This window comes from Lonchura striata, chromosome 3 (assembly GCF_050655825.1).
Source record: "Lonchura striata isolate lonStrDom1 chromosome 3, ASM5065582v1, whole genome shotgun sequence".
Classification (NCBI taxonomy): Eukaryota; Metazoa; Chordata; class Aves; order Passeriformes; family Estrildidae; genus Lonchura; species Lonchura striata.
The window spans coordinates 101,983,540-102,004,456 of NC_140705.1; the positions used below are offsets into that span (position 1 = coordinate 101,983,540).

Here is a 20,917-nt window from a genome sequence, read left to right on the forward strand (position 1 = left end):
CTTTTAGGTACAAAGACTAATCAAAGCTGTGATTGTTAAACATTTATATACTGTCACTTGTAATGCTATAAAAGCTGAATATGATTGGTGCGATAGTCAACCTGTGTGATAAACAGATTATCTTTCTTCTGTTGTTTATAGAAATACTTTTGTTTGTAATATTTTGTGGACAGCAGTATTTAATGATGATGCATGTTAGACATAACTGCTAGTTAAACTTCCTTAGGAAATATTTTAACTAATAAATGTACAAGCATGTGAATGTAGTAAATTCTTTATGAATTGTTTTCCCAGCTATAAAAATATTCCAGTTAAGGGAAACAACTTTTCTTAGTAAGTAAATATTACTCTTAAGGAGAAGATTTTGTATTTTCTTGTGTGTTTTTCCTTTGGAATATGTGTGTATGTTTTAAAGAAGAATGCTAAGTGAATAAAAATTCTTGTTTGGAGTATTGGTGAGTTGGTAATGCAAGGTCAGATATTTGTATTACTTCTGTGGCCACTTGTTTAAAAATAAACAAATTCTAATATGCGTTTCATGTATATAAACAATTACAGATGTTGTAAAATACAAAGCACAGAGTAGAATAACAGGGGTAAGTTTAAATGTAGATGTGCTGAATTAACTGAGAAGCCTGGGAAAGCAAATTAAGAAAAACAGGTATTGAGATAGCTCCTTTCTTTATTTGAGCAATTCAAATATCAGAAGTTGTCTAGAAGAAGATTTTTATGGCTTGTACAGTTTCAGTAGCTGAAAACAGTTTTTACCAGATTTTGCAGTTATTGGTGGAGCTATAAATAAATGCAGAATAATTTTGCTGGGCTTCATGGAGGTTTTGCAGATCAGTATCAGTCCAACAACTCTCAGAGTCTGGCCTCACTTTCTCCTTAGCTGGAAGAGCCAACCCAGTTCTTAAAAACTGTGGCAAAACCAGCTGGGCATTAATCTCAGACGAACTGGTTAATGGGGTTTTTTTTTGTTTTGTTTTTAATTAAAAGATATCTTTTTCAGACAGACAGTTTCCTGGGAATGCTGGGAGAAATGGTTACCTAAGCAGTTTCCCATTACCAGTCTTAGTCCCAGCATTTGTAAAAGGAAAATACAACCTCCCCCCTGCCCCAGCCTCTGAGAAGCCCACCAGACAGGCTTTACTCTCCGGGGGCACCCCAGCCTGAGAGAAATGTGCAGCACAGAAAACTCAGCAGTTTGGTAAATGAAGTAAAGGGGAAAATAAAGTTGTCGCTGTTTCAGTGTAGAAATCAAGAGAGCAATATCAAGGTTGGCCCTAAAATGTTATAAAATATGTTAGCCTAAAAATCAAGGTTAGGAAGTTCCTTGAATAGTATGAACACAGTTTTTTTTTTGCAGGGAACTACTTTTAGATTGCCTGGCTCTTTAGGAATTGGTTGATAAATTTTAATTTTAGCAAAAAATGAGTCAGTCAGTTACCTAAAATAACATTTTTGTCAGTGCCTCGTCCCAGTGTAAAGCATTTGAAGTTAAAAAAAAAAACAAAACAAAAACAACAAACCCACTTTTTTCCTGTATTTCTTCTGTCTTTAAAATTGTCTCTATGATCTGACAGCAAGCTGTGAAATGGTTGTGACACTCACTATCTTGACTTAAGCCCTGTATCGAGACTCCACGCCAGGGAGTGCAATCATGCGATAGGCAGAGTAGTGCAACACGTCTTCATTGCTGCTTACCCCATTTAGCTGCTTACCCCATTTAGCTGCTTACCCCATTTAGCTGCTTACCCCATTTAGCTGCTTTCTGGGACCTTTTCCTCGTGGGCTTTTGCAGGACCACGACCACAAATTAGCTTCTCCATACACTGCTTGTGACCTTTGATGGAACAGGGTAAAGGAAAGAAAAGCTGGACTGTGTACTCACAGAGACATAGCAAATAAGAGGATAGTTCACCTTTTATTTTAGCTTCTGGAAGTGCAACTTTTATTGAATTGCTAGGGGAGTTGCTAACTTTTATTATTAGGGGAGGCTTGGTGAGATGTAAAATGGACTTGTCCTGACTTCCTCCAGGGATCCCAGCACTGCAGTGCTGCGGTGCCTGTCCTGTGTTTCTTGGGTTAAGAAAAGTGAAGCGAGGCAGCAGGAAGTAAGGATGTAAACTTCTCAGAAGCAGAAGGAAAATAATGACATCACTATTTTTTCAAACTTTGAGCAGTCTTAAAGTTCTAGGGGAGTTTTCATCATATCTGTTTCATGAGGAAAAAAGTGTATTTTTCATAGCGCTCAATGTGATCATATTTTTAACTTTTTACAGTGCTGGTATTTACAGACATGGCAACTGCTTTGAAATAGTGTTTCTTTTATTACAGACTTGATTAGTTGGGAGGGAATGGGAATTAGAAATTTTTATAACAAGAACTGGCAGTATCTCACGCCCCCCCTTTAAATATCTTCTGCTTTTATTTTTTTTTATTTGAAGTCATTATGTGAAGTGCATGTTATCCACTGAAATAGAAGTACATGAGATGGTTGGAATTTAGCATTTTTGTGAAGTAATCAGTTTCAGCAAAAAAAAGAAGGCTGTGAAACTTTTAATAAAAAGTAAAGAAAAAAAGTTCTGAAAGTTTCTGACTCTGGAAACCCACTTTGTCTTCTAAAAATTTTACTTGTTGGTGTAGTTCTTTAAGGAGGTTGTACTGCTTCTAAAAATTATGCTGAATGAATATCATGGATAATATAGAAGCCTTTGTAGCATGCTCACTGACCTACCTAAGAAGCCCAAGAGAGATAATTACAACATTTGGTAGTCTACACGTAAATGCATTTTGCAAACCGTTTTCCTTGCAAAAAATACATACCAGTTACATTTTGGAATCTGTACATATGTGGAAAATGGACTGTAAAAGAGATGCCTATTTCAGGCAATTTTTGATGAGTTCCAGATTAAAAAAAAAAAATTATGGATTATTAAATTATTAGGCATCTTTACTAGTGTGTAAGGAAGATTTATGGTGCAATGAAATATTGCTGCAATCTAATTTAGAACTTGACAAATCTGGTTTTATAGGGTTGAATTATATGGGATACCTCATTACTTGTGGGGAAAACTTATTGTTATTTTTGGCACCCTTGGTCTTCTCTTTGGTTGGGCTGTGCTCTGTAGAAGCTGCTTTGGGCAAGATGTCTCAGCTGATCCTTTTTCAAGGGAGCTGTGCAGGATGAAATCATAATTAAGAATCACATCCTGGCAGGCCTTTCTTACCACGTGTGCATGCTGATTTCAAGTTAAATGCTTGCAATCCTCGTTGCTGCTTGGTCAGAAAAGTAGTTTTTCTTAAAATCACAGATTTGTACTTCATTGTGAGATATTCCTTACTGATAGTGAATATCAGATACTTTGTATACAGTATCAGTAGTTATAGAAAATTTAGCTCCACCAAAATTACATGTGTGCTGCCTATTTTTTAATCCTCTGTTCCTTGCCTCCTGATTGTACAAGGGCATGCTTTGAGCTTAAAGTAAGAGGCAATTTATGTGGCATATGACATGGCATTATGGTTTGCAGCAGTAAATTAAGAACACTTTTAAAAAAATCTCATTCTTTTTTCAGTTTAGGAAGTTTGTAAAAAATTTGGGGTAGGAAATACTTTGATTTTCTTTGGAGATTGCTGACAGTATTTTTACAGTGCTCTTTACAGGTTCTTAGTTGAGAAAAAGAACTGGAAACTAATTTTGTGCATTCAGCTAAACTGAAGAGGAAGTTTTACCTGGAAATAGTATTTCTTCATAGGGTAATACAGATTTTCTTGTGTGCATTGTTTCCCCCACTGAACTGACATGCAAAGTGGTTGATCTTAAGCAAATTGCACATATGTGTAACTACAGCCACTTATATGCACATACATGTGACAAAAGAAAACAAAACCACAGGCTTTGAGTTCAGACAGTAATCTTTTGAGGAGCTTTTCTCCTCATTTCTGCGCATGAGAAGTCTCAGCTTCTCCTGATGCTGTGTGTTGCCTGATCCTGTGACTCCACAAGTGTGCTGTGTGAGGTGTTGTGCCTGCCACAGGGGAGGAGTAAGGCACTGCTGGATGGCTTATGTGGTCAGGTATAAGCAGCAGAGGAAGTGTTTGCAATTAGGAGACTCTCATATTGAATACTTAAATGACTTACTGGCAAGCACAGCTTCAAACGTTTAAGGAGAGTTGCAGTTTGGTGTACGTTGATTGTGCACTGTGTTATGCACTTAGCTTCAACTATAAACCATTTGCTGAGTTTTAGTGACTCTGATGTTTAGTCTTTGCCTCCCCCTCACCCCATGTTTAGACATTAGTAGCCAAGTGTTTTGCCTCTGTATGTAGCCTTAAGTTGCACTTTTTTCTGATGTAGTCATCAGATCAAATTATTTATAAAATGAGGACATCCTTTTGGACTTCATATGTAAACAGTCTTTTAAATATGTGCATAGGCAGAGAGATTTTTCTCTGTTTATCCACAATTGAAGGCTAAACATTAATAAATGCTAACATTAAATAGGGGATTTTTTCCCCCCTCGTTCTTCACTGAAGCTTTCCCTTTTAAGATTCAGATTCCTTCTCTAGATTACCCAAAGGACTTTCTCCTTGCCCCTCATCAGGATACTGGTTGCAGTATGTCTCTGTTACTGTGGTTATTGTGAGCTAGAGTAAGCAAGTGGTTTCTCTGGCGTGGTTCCTGCTGGACAGGTATTCATCAAAACCACATCTGCAATGCTGGCACCTGTATTTGAGGGTAGGATCTGCTGTCTTCAGGCAATATGGTGACTTCAGGACTCTTTAATTCTGGAATTACCAGTGAGAACTGGAAACATGCCACCAGCTCCCTAGAGTACCATTTGAAATTTCCTTGGAGCCAAGTTTGTCTTGGGCTTGGCTGATTTCTAAGATATCTCAACAGGCAACACATTTGTAGTATGGATTTGGGGTTGGTGGGGAGGGATTCTCAGTAAAGATCAGAGGTGACTGATGATGTTTCAAACTGCTGCAGCAGAGAGACTAGACTCTCCTTTTGCTCTCTCTGCTTTTTGAATATGTTTTGCTGGAGACCTGGGAGGTGCCCATACAAGATGCTGCCTTCAGCTGGAAGGAGAGATGGAAAAGCAAGCTGTAAAATGGGGTTTGAGAAACATGCATCTTGTATATTTTTAAAGGTACCTACTGCTGCCAGGCTAATTTCATTTGTGTGTTTCAGCTTTCTGGCTTTTGTTTTTTGGCTATTTTAGCAAAACTTGAAACATCCTCTTAGCCAATGACAGCAAGGTTTGCAAATCAAAACCAAATCTGAGCATAGCACTACACTTGAGTGAGCTGTGCTAATCTAAGACAAGCTTCTGTTTCCTGCCTGGAGCTTCTCCCCCATGCTCTCGTTTGGCACATGTACACCCTGTGTGCTGACAGGCACCTTTGAGGCACAGATCAGTTAAAGAAGTGTCTGTGGTGGCAACTGCTCCAAGCTCAGTTATTTCATGTGCTTGTTGGCTACCTCCTCGTGGTTAGGAAGTAGGTGTTTGGAGTCGTGTAGGCTAGAGAGAAGTCCTGCATTTGTGAATTAACATCTGTAATGGAGTGCTATCAGCTCCGTTTTGTTTTCTTATGATCAGACAAAAAGCTTAATCTGCCAATGAAAGTATTTTCCATTAAGAAGTCAGAGTGCAAGCAGTGTGTGAGCAGAATATTTTAGGCAGCAAATATGTTGAACTGTTTGAGTCCTCCATAGCCCAGCACTGTGGTTTGCATAAAAGCAGCCCCTTAAAGACCCTGTGGTCTCATGTTCTATCAGCAACTCTATGACTGACTTTCACTTTCCCTACTGTACAAGAAGAGATAGAGAAGAGAATTTGCCATCAGTTTTCTCTCCTTGCGTTTTTCCAGACAGTTTGGCCTCAACAAATTGTACAGCCTCCCTCTTGTCTGCGTGGGAGAGTACAGACTGCTGCTGGCGGCAAGGAGGAGAGATTAACATTCATCTGTTCTCTCCCCACTCGCTTTTCCATCCCGTGGGCATGGGAGACTTATGAATGTTCTGCTCCTTTGGGGTGTGTTTCTACTCATTGCCCTGATGGGGAGACCACAGAGACACTGGTAAGGTTGTGCAAGTTTCACATTGCTGATTAAACAGAAGGTTGTACAAGTTTCACATTGCTGATTAAACAGGCATATGAGGAAGTCAAATGCAGTGTTTCCCTAGAAGAGGTCATAGAGGAGGATGGAAGGACTGGCATAAGCCTTAGGTTGCTCACTTGCTGGGAGATCTCCTTTTCCAGAGTCTATACACATTGAGGGCTTAATGGAAAGTCTCCCTTGTCACTTGGGTCTTCCATGAAAAGTGTGTTTTGACACACTTTGAGAAGTCTATTCCAAGCAGAGAGACTTTATTCTTTGATCTTTACTCTCATGTTGCATGTATAGCCAGAAAATCTGAGTATGGGGAAAGAAATGATGGGAGGGGTTTGTTTATTTTTTAGGTTTTTTTAGGAAAGTTTTTCTCTGATGTAGAAGCTGAAGTTGATACTGTATAAACGTCTACAGTATCAGTACATAGCAATGGTTGGTAATGCTCAAATGTAAGATGAGGAGTTTTACTTTCACTTTGTGGCTTTGAGAGGGACAAGGAAGGGTTTTGCAAACACATCTTTCTGAATGACCCTGCTGCAAGGGGAGCTCTCTCTGCCATTGTCCTTTGGTGCCTATTTACCCTACCTAGGAGTAAGGTACCATGGTGGGTTCACACCATGAGGAGTGGTGTATCTGCTTGCTCCTGCTTCCTTCTGCATGACACCAGCCTGCCTGTGCAGGAACAGCAGTGGCCTTGTTGTCCCCAGCATCTGCTGCTGCTGCCAAATTTGCCCCTCTCAAATAAAAGCCAGGTATTCTTCCTCCTGCTGTTCCCCATCCTAAATGAGGAGTGGCTAATTTAGCTCTGTGGAAGGTTTGTCCTCGATGAAATGGAGTTGAGAAGTCTCGTTCCTTCTTCTGTAGTTCCTGCAGGAGAGAGGGCAGTGGGCCTCTTCCCATAATTTCCCACTAGCCACTGCCTATTGGGATGTGATGAGCCAAGAGCCACTGCCACTGGCTTGGAGGTGATGGAGCTGCCAGTGTGGACAGCAGCTGTGAGAATTGCAGAATCTTGAGAGCCTAGATTCTGGTGGGCAACCAGCACCTTGCATGAGGTGGTGGAAGAATACAAATGTGGTAATTTTTTCAAAGGTACAATGAGGATTTTACCTTGGGTATGCATGTATTGCTTACAGTGGCAGGGAATTTCTACAGAGCTTGTTTGAACTTCTGAAAGGATGTAGCTAATAGGCATCAAGTATGGTGAGATCAGTACAAGAAGAACAAAACCTCCAATTTGGATAAAAGCAGGCAGGGGGAAATACTGCCACATGTGGGACTGCTTTAGGCTAAACTGGTCCGTGCAGTAATTTGTGCAGCTCTCCAGAAACATATTATGGATTTGAGCTTCCCAGCTCAGACAGGTCTATGTTCATGTTCCAGGCTTTGGGAAAGCAGAAACGTCACCATCTGTGTCCTACTTCATTTGAAAAAAGAAAATTTAAAAAAATCTTGGATGCCAGCCATCTGCTGATAGTGCATCCAAACTTTATCCTGGTATCTGGGGGCAGAGGAGGAAGATAGTTTATTCTCACTGTTCAAAGAGAAAGAGCTGCCTGGACCTGGGGTGCTCCTCGATCCAGGAGCCATCAGAGAGCATGTGCAGGGTGGCTTGGCATCTCAGTGCAGCCACTTTCTGTAGTACCAAAACAGTCTGGCCTAGAGAGAGTGAATCTGAGTCCCATCCTGCTGACAGTCTGCAACACTTGGTTTATGGATTATTAAGAGGAGATTTGAGCATTTCTGTGAAGTGGATGCTCAGTGATGAGTGGTTAAGAGCCACCATATTGATGTTTGACACAGAAAGATAAGTCACTTTTTCCTTGTAGCCTGGTCATTTGACATAATGTGGTTTCAAAAATACATTGGATTGTGGTTTTCTACAAGCTGCATATGAAAATAGGCCCACAGTCTCAATGGGAACTGACATGGGCTCTTGGCTGGACACAGAGCAAGAGCAGACTTGCTTCTCTTAAATTCTTATAACAGATGTCCCCCAGCAAATGCCCACTGAATTTTGATTTGGTTATGAAGGTGCTTTTTCTGAAGTCAGCATGTCATTTTTCTATGTTGGATTCTCTGTATTAGAGCAGTTGAGTGCTGCTTCTGTCCTGATGGCTGTGTGTGAATGTGAACACAAGTAAGGCAGTAGAGAGTTAAAAAAAAAGTCCATTAATTATAATATTTACATTGGAAACTGCAAAACATTTACTCTTTGAGTAAAACAAACTTCCCCATTGTTCTTGTATGATTGCTACAGTTGCTCTGAAAATAGGCAGGAAGAGGTTGTACTCTGAGGAATTTTACTGGGTTGGCAGGGGAATAGGAGGGTAGGGATACTGAAGTGGGCTCTTGGTCAGTGGTTCTCTTTGTTCAGTCTTTCTGTAATGTGGACAGAAGATCTCTTCTTCCTAAGGAAAAAACAAAAAAACTAACCAAACAATTAAAAAAAAACAAAACAAAACAACAAAAAAACAAATTCCATAGTGGTGTAATTGAGTCGTCATATTATTCTGGTGATGCCAAAAAATTACTAATTATCAATATAATCTGCGAAAATGGTATTTGCAGGATGAAAGGCTTATTATTTAGCACTTAGCAGAAAAAGGAGGCACCCCAGAGCTGGCAATTTGGATGCTGGCTGGGGACCCTCATGCCGCCATCCCCATTTTGCTGGTGGGGAAATGGCAGTGGTGAAGGATGTCACCTCTCTGTAGCACTGAGCCCCTGTGGGTTCCTGCTGGGGTCTGTTGACATCATGGCTGCAGCTGCTCGGTGTTAAAAAAAAAAACAAGTGAGGTTTTTTTACTTTAGGCACAGAGATACCTTTAGAGTATCACTACAGCAAACATGAAAGCTCTTTGCTTCAAATGCTTTAATTCCTGCTGTATCTTCCCCCAGATAACTGGATTGAAAAATTAAGCATTGTTTGTTTGTTTTTTTAATAGTATTCTCTTGTGTGCCATTTCACCATTGCACATTTCTGACCTTTTCCACTCTGGCACTGGACTAACAGGCTTCTGGACTTCATGGGAAGGACACTGGATGGGCTAAAAGAGTGTGAAGGGATTGGTTTGTTTGGTTTTTTAGGTCCTTGATTCACACTTCTCACTCTAGGAAAACTCTTAGAGTTTTCCAGATTGCCAGATGGGAGGTCTTTCTTCTGCCCTAGTGACTCATGTACTGGCTGGATTGCAGGTCATGTTGTCTCTTCTTCATAGTGCTGTGGCAAAGTGTTTGTTTGAGCCTGAGTCTATTCAGACTGTAAATTTTATTGATAATTTTAAGGTTGCAAATTTTTTGGTTAGGTGTGTGGTATTCTTTCGTCTGACACCAAGTATGACAGACTATCATGTTTACCTATATTATAAAAAATCCTTGGTTGCATTGAAAGGTTGGTCTGTAAACGACTTAGGAAATCAAATGTCCTTGTTTGGGGTAGGCATCATTTAAACTTGAGCATGAGAGTTTTGTTCCATCCTTTTCTTGCGTGCTTTACTGTTTCTTAACAGAGGCTGCATGCTGACAGTTTCTTGGCTTGGAGATAAAAAGTGCTGCTTACCCAGGTTTGATAGTCTGATGGAAAATTGTCTCCACGATGTATAACACCATTGGGATTATTTCTAGCCATTACCGTTGGTCTCATTTTACAGCTGTTCACATTATGCAATTTGATGCTCATTTAATTTAATGAGAGGATGCTGCAGACTTACTTACGACTCTGCAGGACAACCTTCATGCTTTGGCCACCTCTGGTAGTCCTGCCAAAGGAGGAAGAACATGTTTCTTACAGGACATGTTACAACATCTTTAATACCTTTACTATCCATGCTTCCCAGATTGCCACAAATGGGAGGGCGACTTGCCTGGGGTGTAGATTATACTGGAATGGCAGGAGAAGTTTAACTTTTCTTTTTTCTTCAACTGCTTATTAGACTTCTGTTGTAAGGTTATCAGGAGGTATTAATGGGCTTTTCCTTTTGTTGCAGATGGAATTTCATTATTTGCTGTATTTTGAATAGGACGAGGAGATGTGTCTGATAAGGTAAGAGAGAGGGTAAGATAAACATATTCCTACAGAAAGCTGTCACACTGGATGGTTTTTTGGGTTGAGGATAATTTTTTTTTCCCCTGGCAGAACCGTGCAAATAATTGTGATAATTATTTTTAAGTGAAATCTGCCTCTAAACCTCTGAGCAGAAGCCATCTCTGTTCTATACAGCTTCTGACCAGTTCTTTCTCCTGGTGAACTGATGTACAAAGGCCAGAAGACAAAAAGCGATGCCTTTGCAGGCACAGTGGTTAACAAGATAGTTATGCTATTATTTTAGAGCTTTTTTTTTTTCAAGTAGCAAAGGATGTAGAGAAGTTTTTCTTTCATTTTGAGATATTGCTTATTGCTTCCCCCCACATCCCCAGCCCAGATATTTAAAAGTTCAAAAGATCTTTGAGGTGCTCTAAGTTCTACGCTTTAAAACTTGTTTTTCTTGTTGCAGTATTTTCAAATTTGGACTGTTTTTTATTAGAACAGAGTATATATGAGTAGAAATGCTTTAGATTTGAGTTTGAAATTAATATTTGCTGTCCATAATGTGCTGAAGGAAACTGCAAGTTTGCTGGTCTTTTAAAATCTTCTAATAGCATTTTTAAAAGGTAGTGTTTAGGTGGATACTTCTTTCCTTACAGTTTTTCCTTCAGAGATTTCCACTATTAGAGAGAATAGATGTCTGTCAAACTCTTAGGTGTTGGGAGAACCATATTCAAACAACAAAGAGCCAAGCACAAAAATAGTATTCCCTAGATTGTCGCTGTCTTTCAATGTACAATCCACACTGCAGCTATCCAGCTCTATCACTTGTTTGTTTCATTTTTGTCTCTTCCTTCTTCCTGAGTTCTGTGCAATTTACAGGCCTCAAAAATCCCTATTGTTCTTTTTGGCTTTTGGTTGGAAAATGTCATGGAAACATATAAATGCATGATGCCATTGTATGAGGATCGGGACTAAATGACTTTTTCCTTGAATTCAGACATTTAGCTCTTGTAGACCTCTTGAGTTTTTTTGGTTTGTCAGGGTTTTTTTGGTTTTTTGGTTTTTTTTTTTCATATAAGTTTTGTTTTCCAAGGAGGGTGGATTTATTTTTGGAGGGTGGCTGCGCAAGCAAGAACTGAAAACTTTGAATGACTCGTGGCACTGTGTGGTGTATTCAAGAATCAAAGACTTGGTGGCTGCCTATTTTTTTGTTTGTTTGTTTTTGGTTTTTTGCAAGTATTAGACATTTTGTCCATTCAAACCCTCTTTCATGCCACTGTTGGATCATGTTATGAATATTTTATCTAAAGGCTTACTCTCTACACGAAGGTGGTCTTGTATGTGTATAGCTGGTAAACACAGCTCTCCAGGTGAGAGATCTTGCACTGTGCAGCACTGTTACACAAAGCACCTCACATACCTCATTTGTTATGTAAACAAGCTGCTTCACCTGCACGTGTTCCAACCAGTCCTTCTATCCTCCAAGAATGGGTAATTAAAATTGTTTACAGGACCTCTTAGAGTTTCCAGCCCAACTGCACTGGCACCCCTGGGCACAGCTCCTTGCACCGTGCCAGCGGCATTGCTGTGGCTGGAGGCCAAGCAGTGCCCACTGTGGCACTGCCACCAGTTTATTTGTGCTCTTGTTGAATGGGACAGGTAGAAATGCTCATGTTAAGGCTGCTTTGTTGAGATTCAGTTCACTGTCTGTTTGTCCAGTATCAAAGCAATGCCGGGGACTTCGGTGTGCATCAGCATTTGGGACGGGACAGTTTGGTGAGACAGCAATTCAGTGATTCAGCTGCTGGTGTTTCCTGAAGGCATAATTCTCATGTATTATATAGAATACATATATTACACTGTGTAATTTTATGTACTGCTCTCTTCTGTGGAGTAAATATTGACAAATCTGTGTGCTGTAGCATGGGCAGCTCTTGTAGCACAGCAGCTGATTGCTGTTGTACCGTCTCTCCCAGTGTAAGTTCACTCTCCCCTTGTCTTGTAAAGCAGCCACTGAGGAGGCTGTTTCTGGCAAGCTCTGCAACTTGAGGCCATGACATCTCCATGAGACCTCCTCTCACCACTGCTTTATTGCCAGCCCCAGGCATGTGCAAACTGTAAGGTAGATCCCAGCAACTGGACTGGCATTAAAATGAGATTCTGTGATTAAGTAGCACTTTCCACTGGCTGTCATCTTTCACCTTTAAAAGGAAATGTTCTGTCCTCATTTTATGTGATGCCTTCTCACTGTAAAATTCAATTCTGAGCTAGGAATGGGTGTATCTTGCTCTCCTTTCTCCAAGAGGTCTTTGTTTATCCTTTCCCCAGTAGCCTGGGCTGGAGAAATGCTACTGTCCCACTCTGGTCCTCCTGTTTTGCAAGAAGTGTCTGGCCTGGTCATGTTCCTTCTTAAGGCTGCAGGTATCACTCATTCTTTCAACTGTCCTTAACTACTAAAGATGTCATGTCATCAGTGTTACTTCATTTATTTAATTTTTTAACCTCCTGCTCACTTTCTGCATTCCCTCTCCTCATTTACATTTAGGTTTCCATCCTTCCATACAGGCATCTGGATTCTGCCCCAGACATGCCTTCAGGTCTTGAGTATGCCTCCTATCAGTGTTTTTCCTTGTTTGCTTAGCTTTCATGGATATTTCCTGATCCATTCCCTTCTGTTTCTTCTTCAGGACAAGCCAGTCTGATGCACACCCACATTTCGTGCTGCCATTACAATTAAAGGGGTTTAGATCCCATTTAAAGCAGCAATAGATGGTCCACTCTGTGCAGAAATAATCTTGGTTTAATGCTAGCCATGGTCACTTCCTTGTAATGGCTGGCTTTTGGCATCTGTTCTCCTGATCACATGATGGGCTAGAATAAAAAAACTTAATAATAGCTCTTTTGATATTCCTGAAGCCTAGTGATGAAATTATGAGACTTGGCAAGCTTGCAGCGATGTTGATAGGTGCCAGACCTCTCACCCAATATTTTCTTTTCCTTCCCCCCTATTTCCCTGTGCCTTTATCTTGCTTCCTTCTGAGCAGTCCGGAGCCCTTGTGAATTGCAAGTTCAGTTTCTCATGAGGTCTGCCCGATAATTCAGATCATAAATATAAAATCATTCTATAAGGCCTAATCTATTTTTGAGTTACACTTATGAGATAAAAATTACTTTGATCGCTGAAACAGCATTGTGTCATTTTTGAAAGGAAATGACAAGGAAGTAACTGTTATCAGGCCTATTTTCACAGTGTTAGCATAGACCTGGCAAATGGTGTCTGTAAGGTCTCTTAACAGCTCCAAAATAGGTTGCCAATTAATATTGACTATCTAAAAAGCAGTAGGTTGATGTATATTCTATTATTGATAGCTGTTACTGCCCTTCATAATAGTAATCTGTTTTGCAAAAATTTTCTGGTTGTTCTTTTCTAACGAGCCTTGGCAGTGAAACCCCTGATCTTACACATGCAGAACCACAGTAACTCGTTGAAGTGTTCGTGTGGGTTTTGGTTTTTTTTTTTTCATTTTGGGTGTGTTTGTCTTGTTTACTGGGAGAAACGCTTGATTTTGATGAAACCAAATAGAGGCAAAGTCCAGGAATTACTTCTGTCCAAACTGGTAAATTGTGGTTTTTTCTTGTGTTAGTGCAGGTCAGTGCAAAACTCTTGCATCACGGTTAGATGAATTTTAATAATTTCCTTTCACATTGCCAGTGAATACGTTTGTCTCTACAGAAGCCATCTTAGGAAAGTTTTCACAATAAGAAAGGTAATTTGAATAAAATGGTAACAGGTAATCTGAGTTTCTTTTCTTGTGTTATTTAGCTGTTATGTCACGATATGTGGAAAGTACCTGGAAAGCACAAGGAGAAAAATGGGAAATCTCATGCATGAGGAAAAGCCTCTAGATAAGTGTGTAGGGGGAGAATATGTGCATAGATGTAGACATCAAGGTAAATGCTTTTTCCTTTTCTTTTTCTTCCAGAAAATTTGAATATTTGCACAATCTGATGCTGCAAGTTTTAAATGCTTAACACTTCTAAAAGAATAAATTACTTCAGTGCCTGAATTTGTAGATAACTGTCAGCTTCAAAGGATCAAGTGAGTTGGAAGGAATGTCTGGAGAACTCAGTATAAGCAGGTATCAGGCAGAATATAGAAATGAGGGGAGTACAGCTAATATAACAGAGACCTAGATCTACTTTTATATATGAATTAAAACTAATTGTGCTACAAAAAGCAGATTTCTGTGGTTCTGCTTTTAGTGTAAATGTAGGATACTCACTTCCCCCTCCACATCTCTGTCACACTGGGTTCCCCAAACTGCTTGTTACAAGAATTGTGTTGCTTCCATAAAAATTAGGAATGAATGAAAATTCACCTATTTCATATTTTTTCAACTACCCTTACAAAAAGGACTATCTTTGGCTTTAGAATATCCTTGCTGTGAGCTGGCTAGCTCTCTTAAGATATAAGTACTTTGCACTCTTGATTAAGCAATTAAGAGAAACTGAAATCAGTACTGTGAAATACACATTAAAGCTATAGGGATGAGATGGAAAGAGCCATTTCAGCTCCTGCTTGAGGAGTGAATTCATCTGAAGTTCCCCTTGGAGTACGTAAAGCACAAAGGGGAGGGGTAGTTGAGGTGTGCAGTCTCTGGGGTGCTTGTTGCCTTTCACTCCACCCAGTGAGCCAGGGCAGAGTACTAAACCTGGACAGAACCACTGGCTTAGACTTCTCCCTAGGGTTATTTTCCTGGGCTACAGGGAGGGTGCTAGGGCAGCTCCTGTCCCTTTGGGGTGGGCACTCACTGGGGCAGGACTGTGGGGGTGATGGGAGCATCAGTGCTGGTGCTCGTCCCTGAGCCTAGCACCCTGGCTGGACACCCCCTCCTTTCATCCTTCCTTGGTGTTGGTGTGGCTGGAGCTGGGAGACGGGGTCTGGGGAGCTGGTGAGCTTCCCCTGGTGAGCACACCAGGTACCAGCTCTGTGCTGGGACTGGCTGCCAAGTTCAGTGGTTGAAAATAGCACTGCCAGCCAGAAACTTCCAACTGCAGCTCTGCTAATGACTGCTGTTGTGGTTTTGGGCAACTCCCTTGGTTGTCTTTGAGTCAGCTCCCCTTTCAGTAAGAAGAGGATGGTACTTACTGTTGAAGTGATTAATTATGGTTCTTCAGATGTTGAAGTCCTGCCATGTATTCTTACCCTTGGCATGGCAACCTTTCTCTGCTTTTGTTAAGCCTGGCTCCAGGAAGGTGACCAGAGTGCCAACCACCACTACCAGTCTTTTGAATCTTGGTCCCTCTCTTCCTCTTTTCCTTTATCTCTGCATCTCCCTCTTGACTGTCCATTCTTCATATAAAGCCTTTCCTAAATTAAAGACAGGGTGCCAGATAGAATTAAAAGGAAAATTTTAGTTGAGGCTCTAGCAGTGAGGTTAAGGGTTTGCTATTGCTGTAGTGAGATACAGAAATGTTCTGCTTTTTTCTCTGAAACCCATTGCATGTCAAGGTTGTGCAGATTCCAAGCTCAGAGTTGGCTGCCAACTTCAGACATGCTAGTGACTTGCTGGTTTTTAAAAAATATTTAAAATACACAAGTCTAAAAATAATATTTGGGGGAATGGCTGAGTGAAAAATTGCAAAATTCATATATGAGATTATATTTAACTTAACCCCCCCAAGATATTTAAATTAAAGGTTTAGTTAAGGTAGCCAGACAGAGCTCAGAGAACACCAAAAGCTAGTTTGCTAATCTCCCACAGAATATGTTGTTTATGTCTGGGTTCATGAGTAACCTCCAGCTGCAGGTGGCAACATCCTGCTCCAGGTGGAAGAGAGGATGTGTTGAAGGGGCTGGGAGTTCACCCTGTTCCAGCCACTGGGGTGGTGGGACTGTAAGGAGCAGGCAGCTCTCAGTGCTCCTGCTGGGTGCCTGTCTGCAGCCCAGGCAGCCAAGCACACTGGGGGGACTCTGCTACTCTCTGGTGGTCCTCCTGATGCTCAGACAGTAGCCAGAGCTCTGGTGACTTGTGGACTTTATAAAACTCCATAAATGGGCTTTAGTTTTAGAAAATAATACTTTGAAGTACATTCAAAGGCTTCTGAACCCAAATTGAGCATCTGGTGTCTGTTCATCCTGTCCTCCTAGAGCAGATCATGAACTCTCACTCAGTGATTTCTATAGTGAGTTCATAACTTCTGCTGCTACCTTACAGAGATGTCCTTTCTTGACTATAAATGACAGTAGGAGACCTGCCCCATTTTTGTTTCTCTTTTATCCATGGAAAGATGTAATAGAGTACATGGATGTAGTATAATGCATACTGCTTTTGTTAAACACAAGTTGCTATCAGTTAAAAAGTAGACAGAGACATAGATATATATCATAAACTTTGTTTCTCAAACCTGCCATTTCCATACTTGGAAATCACTTCACATACCTTGTTTATCCACACAAAAATTTGAATCTCCAGCACCAATTAACATCAGGTAGAGCAACAGAACAGTAGATTGCTGTCTGTTCTGGAGCTCTGGCAACAGCCTTGAGTACTCTGAACTGAGGCCTTGGAGCACTTTGAAGACAAATGAACCTTGATTTGAATATTCTAACGGTGTGTAGGGAGCAGCAGGTGCTTCTGAAGAGCTGTGCTCCAAGGGCCATACTTGCTGGAATTAACTGAATGCAGAGGTCTCTGTTTGTGAATGGGTAGTACTGCTGCAGTGGGAAAGATGTTAATGCCAAAGGAATTGCACAAGATTTTAGTCAGCCGGATAAGATGGAAAGTGGTTCTCTGAGAAACAGCATTTAGCAAGCTTGCTGTCAATGAGTTTCTGAGCATACTGCATGTCATATCAATCAACTGTAATTATGTACGGTCAGGCAGAGAAGATTAATTCTGAATTCTTCAAAACCATTTAATCTGATCAGAAGCATCTTTTGGGGGCCTAGCTTTGGCTAACGTATTCTCTATTTTCTGAGTAAATTTTGGTAGAGACATTTAGCCATTTTGTTGGTAAGTCACTGATAACCATTATCCTCTTGGATAAGCCAAATATGCAGACTGTTTAAACTCTTGATATAAGATGTATTCTCTGAATCTTTCACTGTTCTTGTGGTATTTTCTTTTCCAAAGTGAATAGACCAGAAACGCATGTTGCCCTTGTTGTTACTGTTTTTTAGATAACACTCTCCCTCCCTGCCTTGCCTTATACAAAATAATGCTCTTATCCATCCAGAGGTTACGCTTCCTCACTTAGCTGCAGATTTGTGCAGGAAATTTAGTGTCTAGATGGTGTCTGCTGTAACCCCCTGTCATTTTTTACAGGATTACTGCCTTCCCAAATGCAGTTCCCCAGGGGTATCTCTCGGAGTTTTTTTTTTTTTTTTTTTTTAATTCCTAGAAATTTGTAATTTTGTGTTACGGCTGTATTAAAACCATCTGCTGCTCTGACAAACTATACCTATCTTAAAGTATACTTTCCCATAAAGTAACCTTACTAGTTTTTTGCTTACCATTGCTCCAGGTTTCATGTTCTGTACAGATGACAAGAATTGGTTTTATATTTTCCTTCTGATCCCTGGTAAGGGCAATGGACAGCATCCCATCAGGCCTCCAAGAGTCCAAGAAAAAATAGAAGAGGAGGTACATGGTGTCATTACAAATAACACAGGATTTTGTATAATTGAACTTCTTGTACTCTGCAGTTTAGGTTTGTGTGAATATAATTACAGCTTTGAATTCTTTCTTTTAAATATTCCATGTATGTGGGGGAGTAGTTGTTTTGGTTTTGCTAAGTAGCATTTTTCCAGACAATTGCATTCATACCACTTGTGTTCTTTTTTGAAGGTTAAATTTAATATTGATAGGGTTTTGGGTCTAGTTTTTATATGAGATTAAGTACCAGACAGTTGCACGTTTACCATCAGCTAATAGTCAAAAGGTACAGTCTCACAAAGACTTGGCTAAAACTAAATGAATAGCTCTCAATTTCCTGTGGGTGTGGGGTTTTGTGTGTGTGTGTTCACTGCTTACCAATAAGAAATGGAGCAACTTTCTTCTGAGATAGCTATGCTGCCAACTTATATAGTGCTGAAGTAATTTTGTTAAACAGGAGGAAGAAAAAAAGTTCATAAATTGTCAAAAGGAATTTGACTGCAATGTGTGCCAGCAGGGTTGGGTCTGTTTTTCCTCCTCCATTTTATCAGGAGAAAATTAGGCTTGTTGCTTTTGTACTTTTTTGGCCTTTTGCTTTCAAATGGTGAGCCTTAACAGTATACTGCTTTTATGATTTATTTCAGCAATTGCCTGTGACTGTAGTATTTGAACACACCTCATGGAGATTAAAAAGGTCAAGACATGTACTTCCATAGAGATGTTGTACACAGCCTCATTTTGGGCATCTCACTGTGGAGTGACTCGGTTGCCTTGGGGCAGTGTGGGAAGGCTGTGGGGATTTGAGTGATAGTACCCTCCCACCAAAGCCATCTTTTGCTGGTCAGGGTTTGATCTCTGGTCTGTCTGTTACCGGCTCAGATGAATTTTACCTCTGATACATACTAGTGTTGTCACTTAGGTCATGTGCATTGCTAGGTGTTACTCTAATGATGGCATGCTATTTCCTCTGCAAAGGAGAAGTGTGCACATTCTGGCCCTTACCTGGTTGTACTGTTAAAAGACAGGGAAACGAGTAGACCTGTCTATGTACCACGTAAACTTCCTCTGGATTTCTTGAGTAGACAGCTTGGAAGAACAAATTATCTCTGTCCTTTTTATTTCTGCTTTCTTCTCCTGCCATGCAGCTTAAAATATCATCCCCTTTAGTAGCCTTAAGAGAGGTAGGTGATCTAGTCTTCATTAGAAGTGTTCTCCGAAGTTGAATTGGTTACACCATCAATCCCACTAACAAAGCTCAGGGAAGTAGAGCTTTTTGACACCATACCAGAAGGATACCCAGCCATCTTTTACTGATTGTAAAACATGCCTGGGATATACCTGTGCAGCTGGCTGTGTAACTTTTTCCTTTTATGATCTTTTGGATGGCACTTGCTGCCTAGAAAACTTGGCATTTCTACCACAAGATTGTTGGAGAACTCTCCAGGGATGTTTGCATGATCTCTAGCAATTGTTAAACGTGTGCTCCATGTGTCACTGACTCAGGGAGCAGCTGTTGTTCCTCAGCTCTGGCTTGGGGGTCGGAGCCAGATGAGGGCGTGTTCTTGCTTCTCCAGTTTTCAGATGTGGTGTGAGGGAATGAAAGGAATAAGATGGCATGTGCTGAATAGCCCTGATGAAGAGTGAGTCTTGAATTATTTGTAGCTCTGATTACTTAAGACACAAAAAGAGGTGAAAACTCTTGTTTAATGTAGCCTTCAGCAGGATCAGTAGTTAAGGAGTATCTGGAGGATAATGAAGTTCTGACATTGGTTTCTGTGAGACCTGGTATTACACGAGGTTCGAGTGAAAGTAGCAATGGCCACTGTTCAGCAAAACCATAGGTAATAGTAGTTAATACAATGTATTCTCTTGCATCATTTAAGTGCCTTTATTGAAACAAGAAAGATGACTGTATGGCCAGATGTAGATGAATCCTGGTGCAAGAATCAAAGTAAGCAATGCTCTTTAGGCACTAGTGAGTCACATACAGTTTGGAGATCCTGTGCTGTTTGTCATGCAAGACAAATTCACATTTATATAGGCTGCCTCTTTTTCCATGCATGTCTTTGCTGTCTCTACTGAGTAAATTTTAAATTATTTAATTCTGTTTTTAGCTGTTGAAGTAATATTAAAGTGTTAATATTTTTTTGATTGCTTGTCCTCTTTCAGATATGTGTATATTTTCTTATGAAAGAAGTACACTTTTATTTAATTGCAGAATAGCACCTGAAGAATAGTTGAAGGTGAGAGATAGGCCTTCTATGTTACTTTTCTCCTTTTTAAAACAAATTGAGACTTACGTGATATTTACTATCAGTCTCTTGCTGATCCAGGGAAATAATTTTTAAAGACCAGGTCCTGAGAGTATTCTTTTAATTTGGAATGGGTTAACATGAGCTTTTCATGTTCAGGTGGTGTGGCTAGGACACAGAAACACAAACATACAGATTGCTGTAGGTGGGAATGTGGTTTGTATAAATAGTTTTCGTAGCAGGTGATGAACTTTTTCCTTAATAATTTAATTACTTAATTTCAGGAAATCTTTGAGGGAAGAAAATGTCTGGGAAGCTCTGCCAGACACCTCCATAGGTGTGGCAGTAGAGAAAGAAAGGGACTATGACATCTGAAGTTGGATGCAGGAAGCATTGGAGCAAGGCTTGGCCAGAAATGCTGAAATACAGATTTTGTGGACATGGGACATGAGGATTTCTGGTGGTTAGCCCAACAGCAAGTCACTTCAGCCTCAGAGTTTCCACCTGTGTGAGACAATTTATAATACAAGCCTAAGAAGTACTGTGAAAGTACTAAATTGCTGCTTTCAGTGGAAGATCACAGGATGCTCTGAAAAAAGCTTTACAAAAGTGCATAGTGTTCTTACACACAAACTATTTGGTATTAATAGTATCTCTTAAATGACAAGGAAAGTGAAATGTGCCAGATTTGTGAAGCTAGAGAAATGTTTGCTCATTATTTTGAAAGAGATAGAAAGTGCAGATGGAGAAGGGAGGATTGAAACCTAGGTTTGGAGCAAAAAGTCCTTTGGGCTGTCATCATGGATGTGGTTTGGAAATCCTTCATTTTGTTACCTTGTGTCTGCCAATTG

At 40.3% G+C, this 20,917-nt stretch overlaps 1 protein-coding gene across 11 annotated transcripts in view; it reads left to right on the forward strand.

The window, feature by feature from the left end:
- Positions 1 to 20,917, forward strand: part of TRERF1 (transcriptional regulating factor 1) — a 101,364-nt gene that overhangs the window by 18,836 nt on the left and 61,611 nt on the right. For 8 of the 11 annotated variants that reach the window (XM_085575982.1, XM_021547617.3, XM_021547612.3 and 5 more), the window contains exon 2: positions 10,116 to 10,171. The exons of 1 other annotated variant lie outside the window; for it this stretch is intronic. The gene's annotated coding sequence lies outside the window, so the exon portion shown is untranslated. Of the gene's footprint in view, positions 1 to 10,115; positions 10,172 to 14,139; positions 14,296 to 20,917 lie in introns of all 11 variants that reach the window. 2 more of the 11 variants (XM_085575983.1, XM_085575984.1) reach the window with 1 other exon arrangement.